Source organism: Sceloporus occidentalis, unplaced genomic scaffold, assembly GCF_023333645.1.
Source record: "Sceloporus occidentalis isolate IW3139 unplaced genomic scaffold, rSceOcc1.0.p SCAF_89, whole genome shotgun sequence".
Taxonomy (NCBI): domain Eukaryota; kingdom Metazoa; phylum Chordata; class Lepidosauria; order Squamata; family Phrynosomatidae; genus Sceloporus; species Sceloporus occidentalis.
Window position 1 is genome coordinate 1,754,777 of NW_028317069.1, and position 9,786 is coordinate 1,764,562.

A 9,786-nucleotide genomic window follows, 5' to 3' on the forward strand; every position below is an offset into this window, starting at 1 on the left:
TACATAGAAAAACATGCACACAGTAACACTAACATACATACTTACACTTGCATACATAGAAAAACACGCACACAGTAACACTAACATACATACATAGAAAAACATGCACACAGTAACATACATACTTACACTTGCATACATAGTGTTACTGTGTGCGTGTTTTTCTATGTATACAAGTATAAGTATGTATGTTAGTGTGTTACTGTGTGCGTGTTTTTCTATGTATGTATGTTAGAAAAACACGCACACAGTAACACACTAACATACATACATGTATACATACATAGAAAAACACGCACACAGTAACACACTATGTATGTATGTGTGTATGTGTGTAACGTTACTGAGAGCGTGTAATATCGGACTTTCAGAAACAAAAGGTAAAGGAGGCAATCATTGCTACAACGGCGCTTGACCACTTGTGAGGAGCTTTGGCGTTTACTTTTGAACATTTTCCTAGCCAATAAAAGGCCCAATGGCCGATTCCAGGCGCCCTCTAGTGGTTCCGCACAGAAGCAGCAGCAGCAAAGTTACAGCTTTCTAAACAAGCTCAATGTTACCAAACAAACGTCATTTTCAAACAAACATTCTAGAACATCCCTAATCATTACTTTATATACAAACGAAGAATGGAATCGAAATATGAAAACAGCCCAAACTCTTACTAGGTTGGTTATGTCCACTACAACTTTATATTTGACCAGCCGTGGCACTAAAAGAGTTAATGCGGCACCTAATGGGAATATCACGAGAGGGAACACTTTTCATTTCTAATGTGCCGTGCGCTACAGGGGAAGAAGCTCTCTCTTATTGATGCAAACACTTTGCCATCATCCTTTGCCCTTTTAATGCATATGATAGTTGAGAGGTCCCTTTAAATTTACATGGAGTGCCTTTTTGTAACGTAAGCATCATTGCTACAAAGAGGGGTCTATTTACACCCCCCCCCCCCGTAAAGCGCTCCCACTGATTTCAATGGGAACCCATTACAACACTGATTGGCAGACCTTGGAGGAAGAGGGCAGCTGCAGGGCTGCAGCTTCTTTCTCGGGTAAGCCAGCCTCCTGCTTTAGCGGGCCATTTAGGGAAGGTAAACCGTTCCAAGTTATAATTCCATCACAAAGACAAATATAGCATGTATGTTGCTGTGTTCTTGGGCCCCAAATCAGATCCTATTCAGAGTTACTGTAACATCCAGTGCTGTGTGCCGGAAGCTTCCACGCCGGAAGCATCAGAAACGCTGCGACTTTTAGCTTAACATTGAGAAACGGCAACATTTCACACGCTGCCACGAGGGTATTAGGGCTCCAAAAGAGGAATCGGAATGGAGCGGTTATGCTATTTCTGTACGTAGTGCACACAGTTTGCTGCCAAGGATTCAGCCAGCAATCTATATCATGAGCGCTCTAAATATATCAAACATCTGCTTGAAACACAAGCAGCAGCGGGCTAATCACCGGCCGCTGCCCCTGGGATCAGGAATAGAAAGAAAAGAAAAAAGGGAAAAGAAAAGAAAAGGGGGGGGGGAAGAAAAAGGAAAGAAGAAAGAAAGATAGCAGCTTGTTGTGCTCTTTTAGAGTCACGGTGACTTCAGTACTGGTTCTCTAATACTGTTATAGAATCCCCAGTACGCTTGATAAACCCGTTACACGGTGTTTTCATATTAAGACATCGATGCATTGAAGACACACCATATATCACATGATTTGCGTGTTTATTCCTCCCCTAGAAAGCACCAGCTATAGTATGCTAAGACAATGCATTGAATGGCGATGAAGTTCCCCGGTGAAATCTCGGTCTCTCTGGGCTCCAATTACTGACATCTTTAATAAAATGAACTGTTATGACATCATCCACCAGCTCCTCGACATGAAGCGCAATCCGATTGGGTGTTGCCATAAAGGCGTTTCTGTTTACATTATGACTTAAATAAGCAGCTCTATCCTTAAATCGCACACTTTTGTTAACAGCACAAATAAGTACCCGAAGGGCAGGTGAACCATCACGCCGCGAGCTTCTCCCGAATCTTAATGGATTAAAGGACATTCTAATGGTATAATCACTTGAGACGCACAGACTTTGTGAAGATCTTCGCGCGCTTGCAGGTTGTGTAAAGTTTTTATAGGACTAACATGTCGTGACCCGGGCAAAGCGAGCGCATCCTCTCAGACAATGAGGACGTTGTCATGCAGTACTTGTGTCAGTCGTATAGCCCTAATGCGCGACTTATGTTTGGGACCGATCTGCTTCTTCTATTCTGCGGGAGAGAAATCCACATTTTTGTTTTTCACTTAGCTTGTGGCCCGCGCTTTATCCTACGTGGACAGAGGGGTATTTCTACAACCAAGACCAGATATGTATATTTTATTTATTATTATTTTTAGGTGCATATGATGACCAGGGTGTCCCTTTATGTGGCTATTTTTTTTTTGTTTATTATTATTTATTTAAAGTGCATATGATAAACAGGGTGTCCCTTTATGTGGCTATATATATATATATTATATATTTAATTATTTATTTTAAGTGCATATGATAAACAGGGTGTCCCTTTATGTGGCTATATATTTAATTTTTTATTATTTATTTATTTTAAGTGGATATGATAAACAGGGTGTCCCTTTATGTGGCTATATATATATATTTTTTTTTATTATTATTATTTATTTATTTTAACGTGCATATGATAAACAGGGTGTCACTTTATGTGGCTCAGACAGCCACAGACCACCACTTATGCCAACTTCAAAAAGTTGAAAATAAATCAAATATCCCAAAATGGACAACGAAAACGCAACAGGTAACAATCAGGCCATGGCTGTCCAGTAAACCCCGACAATTCTTTAAAGGATGAGCCGGCTGTTTCACTTTTGGGAACTTTGCCTAAAAGCAACATGGCGGAGGTCGGCGTCCACTCGCTGGGAACAGAACGATGTTTGAAAAGTCAGTAAAATGTATATTTTACTTTTACGAAGAGCCTGAGAGCATTAATATATTTCCAAAAATAAAAGGGCAAATGCACCAAATGTTTCTCACGTACCAACACATCAACCAATGGATTCCATTAGGGTTACTAAGAGACAAGTGAAATATAAAAGGGTTCTAGCCGTGGTCACAAGAGCTGACAATCTAGTACCTGGCTGAGATCCAAGATCGCCAAGACAAGCAAATGAAAAATTCCCAGGAAATATTTAATTTTGTCATAGAAAAAAAAACTAAAAACTGATGACTCCAGCATTTTTTTGGGTGTACCACTAGACTCATATACACAAAATGTTTTTTTATTTTATTTAAAAAAATATCACTTTTAATTCTAATTAAAAATATTGATATAATTAACAACTAAAACCGACAACTGAATGGTATAAAAAAAGAGCTTTCAAACGGAACCATTTCTTAGAAAATAAAGGCCAATTAGCGAATCGATCCCCCCCATGAAATAAAAATTATATAATATTTTTGCAGATACTGGCTTATCTTATCACATGAGATCAATGCCAGGCAACCAAGTCTACGGAACAAAAGAAATGACCACGAGAGAGAATAAGAGGCTGTGTTTACACCGTGACTAGTCCATGTGTACAGTCCTATCGAATTCTTTTCACAGAGAATGTTTTCTATTGTATTTCTAATTCACTTTACATCGCTCGCTCTGCATATGATCAGCTACGAGGCGATGCGTTTATCGAGACGGAGTATTAATGCGTTCGTTTCCTTTTAAACCAACCAAAAAATTATGGGGCGCAGATACATATAAAGGAAAAAAACTTTATTTAGCCCACGCACCCAAAGTGCATAAAAGCGGGTGCATGGACTAAATGCGAGTGCATCTTTACCGGTGAACTTGATTTTTTACCCAAGATATTGCACTACTTTAGTTTATTTTCTAGATTCAACACGAAGATTATTAAAGATATTATTGCATTCTACTTGGATGGCTCTGAATCATCTATTCCACTTGTGAGTGCAACACTTCACTTTCACCTAAAATTGATCTTACACTCTACACTATATTGTTATGTTTTTTTTCCTTATATGTATCTGCGCCCCATAATTTTTTGGTTGGTTTGAATTTCTACACCCTGAGGAAGGGTGTCTTTTTTGGGCAGCTGCGGTCTTATTTGGGAAGTATTATTTGCATTTACTATTTACTATTTTTATTTTAGCACATGATTTCAGGTTATCTCACGGTTTTCCTTTCCTTTGGAATGACACATTGAATTGTTAAAGTGTGATGCGGAATAACAATACATGATAAATTAACACAAAACATGCGCGTTTACCAATCAGCCGGATCCGGAAAATTCACACAATGCCAAAAATGGGGATTATCATCACCTATATTTAATCTAATTATACACACATTATATATATAATAGATATATATATATATACACACATACACACGCACTTATATAGATCAAATTAGTGATCAGTAACTTAGATGCCTGCTTAATAACAATATATATATATATATATATATATATATATATATAGTGATGAGTAATTTAAATAACATAACTTTAATAACACATACACAACTTAGTGACCAGTAAGTAATGTTTAATAACATTATATATACACACACACACACAACCGTGATCAAAGATGTTGTATTAACACACACACACACACACACACACACACACACACACACACACACACACACACACACACACACACACACACACACACACACACACAACAAATTGGGGCTGAGTAGCCAAATACCAAATGACTATAATATAAACACAAAAGCGAAGCAATAGTTATATCACAATGCAAAGAACATATTACGTAAAATATTGTGTGAGGAATGTATGTCAAAACTAGCGACATAGAGCAATGACAACATACAGAGGACAATAACGACATAAAGCCGAGTAACTCACAGAGCAGCACATTCCTGCCAGTTATAGTTCATGCTGAGGGAGCACATTACATAAACGATTATTAACCCGCCTCGGCCGGCACTCACCTGCACGCCACGACTCATGGATCTTTCTGTTTCTTTTTCTCCTGATGATTTCCCTTTACTCCCGCCAGCCCGACCCGTACGTTTTTCCCACCGCGCACTTCCGCTTCCGGTAACGCGAGGAATCGACGGTTTGTGCAGGGTACAGTTGCCATGGTGACGATGAGTTGAAGCGGAAACAGCGAGGGGAATAATAATAATCAGTTACCGTCAATGCCCTCCTTAACGGCCCCTTCTGATGCCCCTCTTTTCATTTGTCCCTCAATGTTTGCAGGGTATGGGGGCAATAAAGGACACTGTAATTATGTGCATAAGAACACGTGTGTATGAATTAAACTGTGTGTGTATGTATATATATATATATATATATATATATATATATATATATATATATATATATATATACTGTAGTTTGTATATGCCACTATTTACCACCCTCTTAGTTTTTTGTCTGCAAATTCTCTACCTTGTTGTTTTAACCCCTGTTTTAACCCTGTATCAGAACATGTACTGGTTAGTTTTAAACTGTGTTTTTCAGTTGCTTGGTCAGAAATGCGTTTGACTTTATAAAAGGAGGACTCCCGAAAGCTCGTCTATAATTTTAAATACTGTTAGTCCAATAAAAAAGGTATTACAAGATTCTGCAACATTCTGGGTTTTTTTTTGCATTCTTATATATAAGCTCCCCAGGGTCTGCGGGTGAAGAGCTGCTCCCCAGGGTCTGCGGGTGAAGAGCTGCTCCCCAGGGTCTGCGGGTGAAGAGCTGCTCCCCGGGGTCTGCGGGTGAAGAGCTGCTCCCCGTGGTCTGCGGGTGAAGAGCTGCTCCCCCGGGGTCTGCGGGTGAAGAGCTGCTCCCCGGGGTTTGCGGGTGAAGAGCTGCTCCCCGGGGTCTGCGGGTCACTCTTCTCTTTATCCGAGGAAGGAGATCGGCCGTTACCAACCCCGCCACCTAATCCCACTCCTAGCCATTTTAATGTTATTTGTGGCTAGCTAAAATAAGCTTCGCTATCAATGTATCCATCTTTATTACAGCAAAGCATAGGAGTGTTTTTTACGCAGACTACTTAATACTAATCTTCGGAGAGCCGCAAGTAGTGGTTATTCGTTCACAGATAATTCTCTGAGAACGTTGTGGTTCTTCACTAAAGACGGCAGATGTAAAGTGTTTATCTTGTGAAGATCACCAGCAGCGTGGCACAGCTAAATATTAAAGCTCAGACTAAGGTGTTTACCCCAAACCTTTTAACTGAGCCCCAGCGCACAAAGCAAGCTCTATAAAAGACATGGTTGGATGAGTTTGGTTTGGAAGAACTTAACCGGCCGCACAGAGCCCTGACTTCAACCCCTTCGAGATGAACTGGAATGGAGATTGTGAGCCGAACCTTCTCGTTCTCTACAAGTGCTCTACTGGATGAATAGGCTAAAATTCTCACAGAAGCTCCCCAAAATCTTGTGGAAAGCCTTCCCAGAAGAGCGGAAGTGGTTATGGGGACCAACTACATATTAATGTCTATGTATTTGTAATGTGATGTCATTAAAGTACCTGCTGGTGTGATGGCCAGGTGTCCCAATACTTTTGTCCATATAGTTGATTGGTAAGTCCCTATACGCTGTGCAAACCGATACACAATCCACTGTAGCTGTAGACTTTCTTGCAGCAATCGGGTATGAATCACTTCTAACATCTGACTTTTGCATTAATAATATCTTTATAAAAATATATAACTAATTCCACAAAATCAAAAACAGAAATCAAACATTTCTAAAATAAAAAAAAGTTTTATTCTGTTTACATTTAGTGCAAATGTATATATTTCCAGCATTGGACAGCGTTGCTCTTGCCTGTCAGCAGAAGGAACAAAAACAGCTGCAAATATTGACAAGCAACACATAAAAATTACAGTCGTGAAGCAGTTATCTTGGAACATCTGAACCCATTGTGGCAATAACACAGGTATGCATTTAAAACAAGAATATTGTCACTATATAAAATGTAAATGTTGTGATTATAGGGGATACAGTAACTGGGGTTTAGTGTTCGGAAACCATACAGATCCTAGACAATGAACATTAGCAACTGAATTATCCAACGGCTCTTTATTTGAGGCCAAGAAGACAATTTACACGTCAGGCATCGCCAGATTTCACACCCAAAAATTGCACTTTTTTTAAGAATCCGGACCACCAAACGGATCGTTTTTGACCATGTCTGTTTTTTACACCGGTGTCCGTGGCAAGGTTTGTGAAGGTCCACAGAACATCCTTCAATAGACCACCACAGACCCAAGTAAATGGCCACCATGAGCAATGTTGGCACCGACCCCTGTATCAAATCCATCAAAGGGGATTAGCCTCCCTTTTCGAGAGTCTTGCCTCGCTTTATCTTCCTTAAGAAATAAGCGCCATATGTTGTGTGATTTTAGAGGGTAACCATTTTGAAGACCTCAAGCTCGCATGCCCAGATGCGTAATTATTCCCGCGTTAATCCTCCGTTTACCTCTAGCCTTCTCATTCCTATCATTGACGCCACTATGATCTCATCGTTAATTATTAGGTCTGTTGACTTATAAACTCCTAATTCCTTAATAGCTAATACATCAACTACCAATGCAAATGGTAACTTCATTTCCAATTAGAAATAGATCTGGGAGGCGATGCTATGATGGAGGCCACTGGCTAATGAAATAGCGTGCTCGATATGGAAAAAACGTTAACAGACCGTAAGAAATAAACACACGCTAGACTCGGGAGTAAATCTAGAATTCACCAACGTCTGGTTTCTGTGGTTCAAGATCCCATTGAGTTAACCCTGAACGCAAACGCCCCTGAGCTTCACAAATTACCTTTACATGGAACGCACAAAGTTGCCTTTTCAAGTAATTATATATAAATAAATATAATATCCACCTTTTATATTCTCTATTGACTAGACAACTCTTCTATGTCTCATATAGGCACCAAACCGCCATGTTTTTTTCATGCAGACGTGGCAGCAGGTAATAGTTACACAATGAAAACACACTCAGCCGGCCGGACCATAAGACAAGACCAAGGTCCCAGTATGGTTCATATCTTATAAGGTAGCATCAAGGGGGTTTATTCACTTATGAGAGATGTTTTTGATGCCACTATGCACTATGAAGGTCCAATCCCAGTGAACTGCTGCAGAAAGAGCTTGGTTGGCCATGTATAATGTACAATTAAGTGAATGAGATCTCACATGTTGAATTATACATTATACAGGGCCAGCTCAGCCCTTCTTGCTGGAGTAACCTGAAAGCACAACTCTCCCTTTAGTGAATAAACCCCAACGTGCACGACTGCCAGCCTCATTTTGGGTAATAAATCCATATGCTGGAAAAGAAGAATAAGGTGAATTTTAGGATTCCTCATGTTTAGGTAACCCGCCGTCTTGCAGTTGTAGTGTATTCCTGTAACAGCCCCAGCTCACCCTCTCATCTATTCAGTAGAACCATGGGTTCCACACGATAAAGTAGAATCCCGGAGTGTTAGGAGGTATCTTGTTTGCTGGCCTTATGGGACAGCAGGCTCTGAAACGTCAAACATAGAGCTGTCTAGATCATAAGGCAGTTCTTAGATGACATCACAGCTTTGTTTGGTCATTGAACCCATCCACTAAATCTTCTTCTATCTTTCTTTTTTTATATACCTTTGTACAATTTAATGAGAAAAAAAAAATTTAAAGACAATCACAAAAAAAAAAATGCGCATAAAAAAACCCTGTAAAACCTTTTTAAATGTAGATAGCAAGTTAGGTGTGTTTAGGATTACGCTCCCGCTCAGTTTGTTGTCCATGCAACCACATAATCAGTAGTTTGAAGAGCACATAAAATAACAATAGTTTCTTTGTGTCTATAGGTTTAAAACTGTTTGTTCTGAAGCTTCCACAAAAAAAAAAAAAAACAACAAAAACAACCCCAGAAAACAAATGTTTGCAAAACAAAACAAATATACAAACCAAGAGTTATCACTGGCAAAGAAATGCGGAACATGCTATTTTTAAACGTAGAACAGAATAGAATGGCTTTTACAATTATATTGTATTATGCCGTAAATAATGTTCAGTTTCGCCTGATATTTAACCCCTTAATGACAAAGCCCGTACATGTACGGGCTCAAAATGCATTGTTTTCAATGGGTTTAGGGACCCCCCCATTGTCCTTAAGGGGTTTAAAGGGTCTTGCACCCCACTTGGGATCCTCGACTCATTACTACAATGCACTATTTATTGGCGTTGCCAAAGAACGAACCGTCTGTGGTTTCCTTACCGACCTTAGCTTCCCCAGCCACTGCCGCCCCTTGGGGTTGCGGGTAAAATAGCGCGGAAGACCTGAGCTTTCTAGGGACCGAAAAGGTTGAATATTAGTGACAGACGCTCATGGGAAGTTCCCGCTGCCATTTTACGCAGAGAGGAGACCGCTATGGCGAGCATGCAATGAGTGTCCTTAGCTGTTCCTCATTAAAGAGACACTCCAGCCATCCTATGCACTTTACTGTATATGTGTCCCCCTTTAAATTAACATTTTCCCCCTTATGAATGCATGAGGGCATTAATCAGAATCCCCCCTATGCCACTGTTCCCTACCTGCCAGCCTCTTAGCTTGCAGGTGGCCTAAGGAGACCCCCATACACGTATGTGCCCTCCTACATGCGATTGGCTGCTTCGAGCCAAAACTAACATCAATCCCGGACAACGGAGGGGGCAATGTTCTCCTAAAAGTGTGTTCTTTAAGCTAAAGAATGCATGTTGAAGTATTTACAAAGTACTTTAATATGCATTCTCTGCTGAT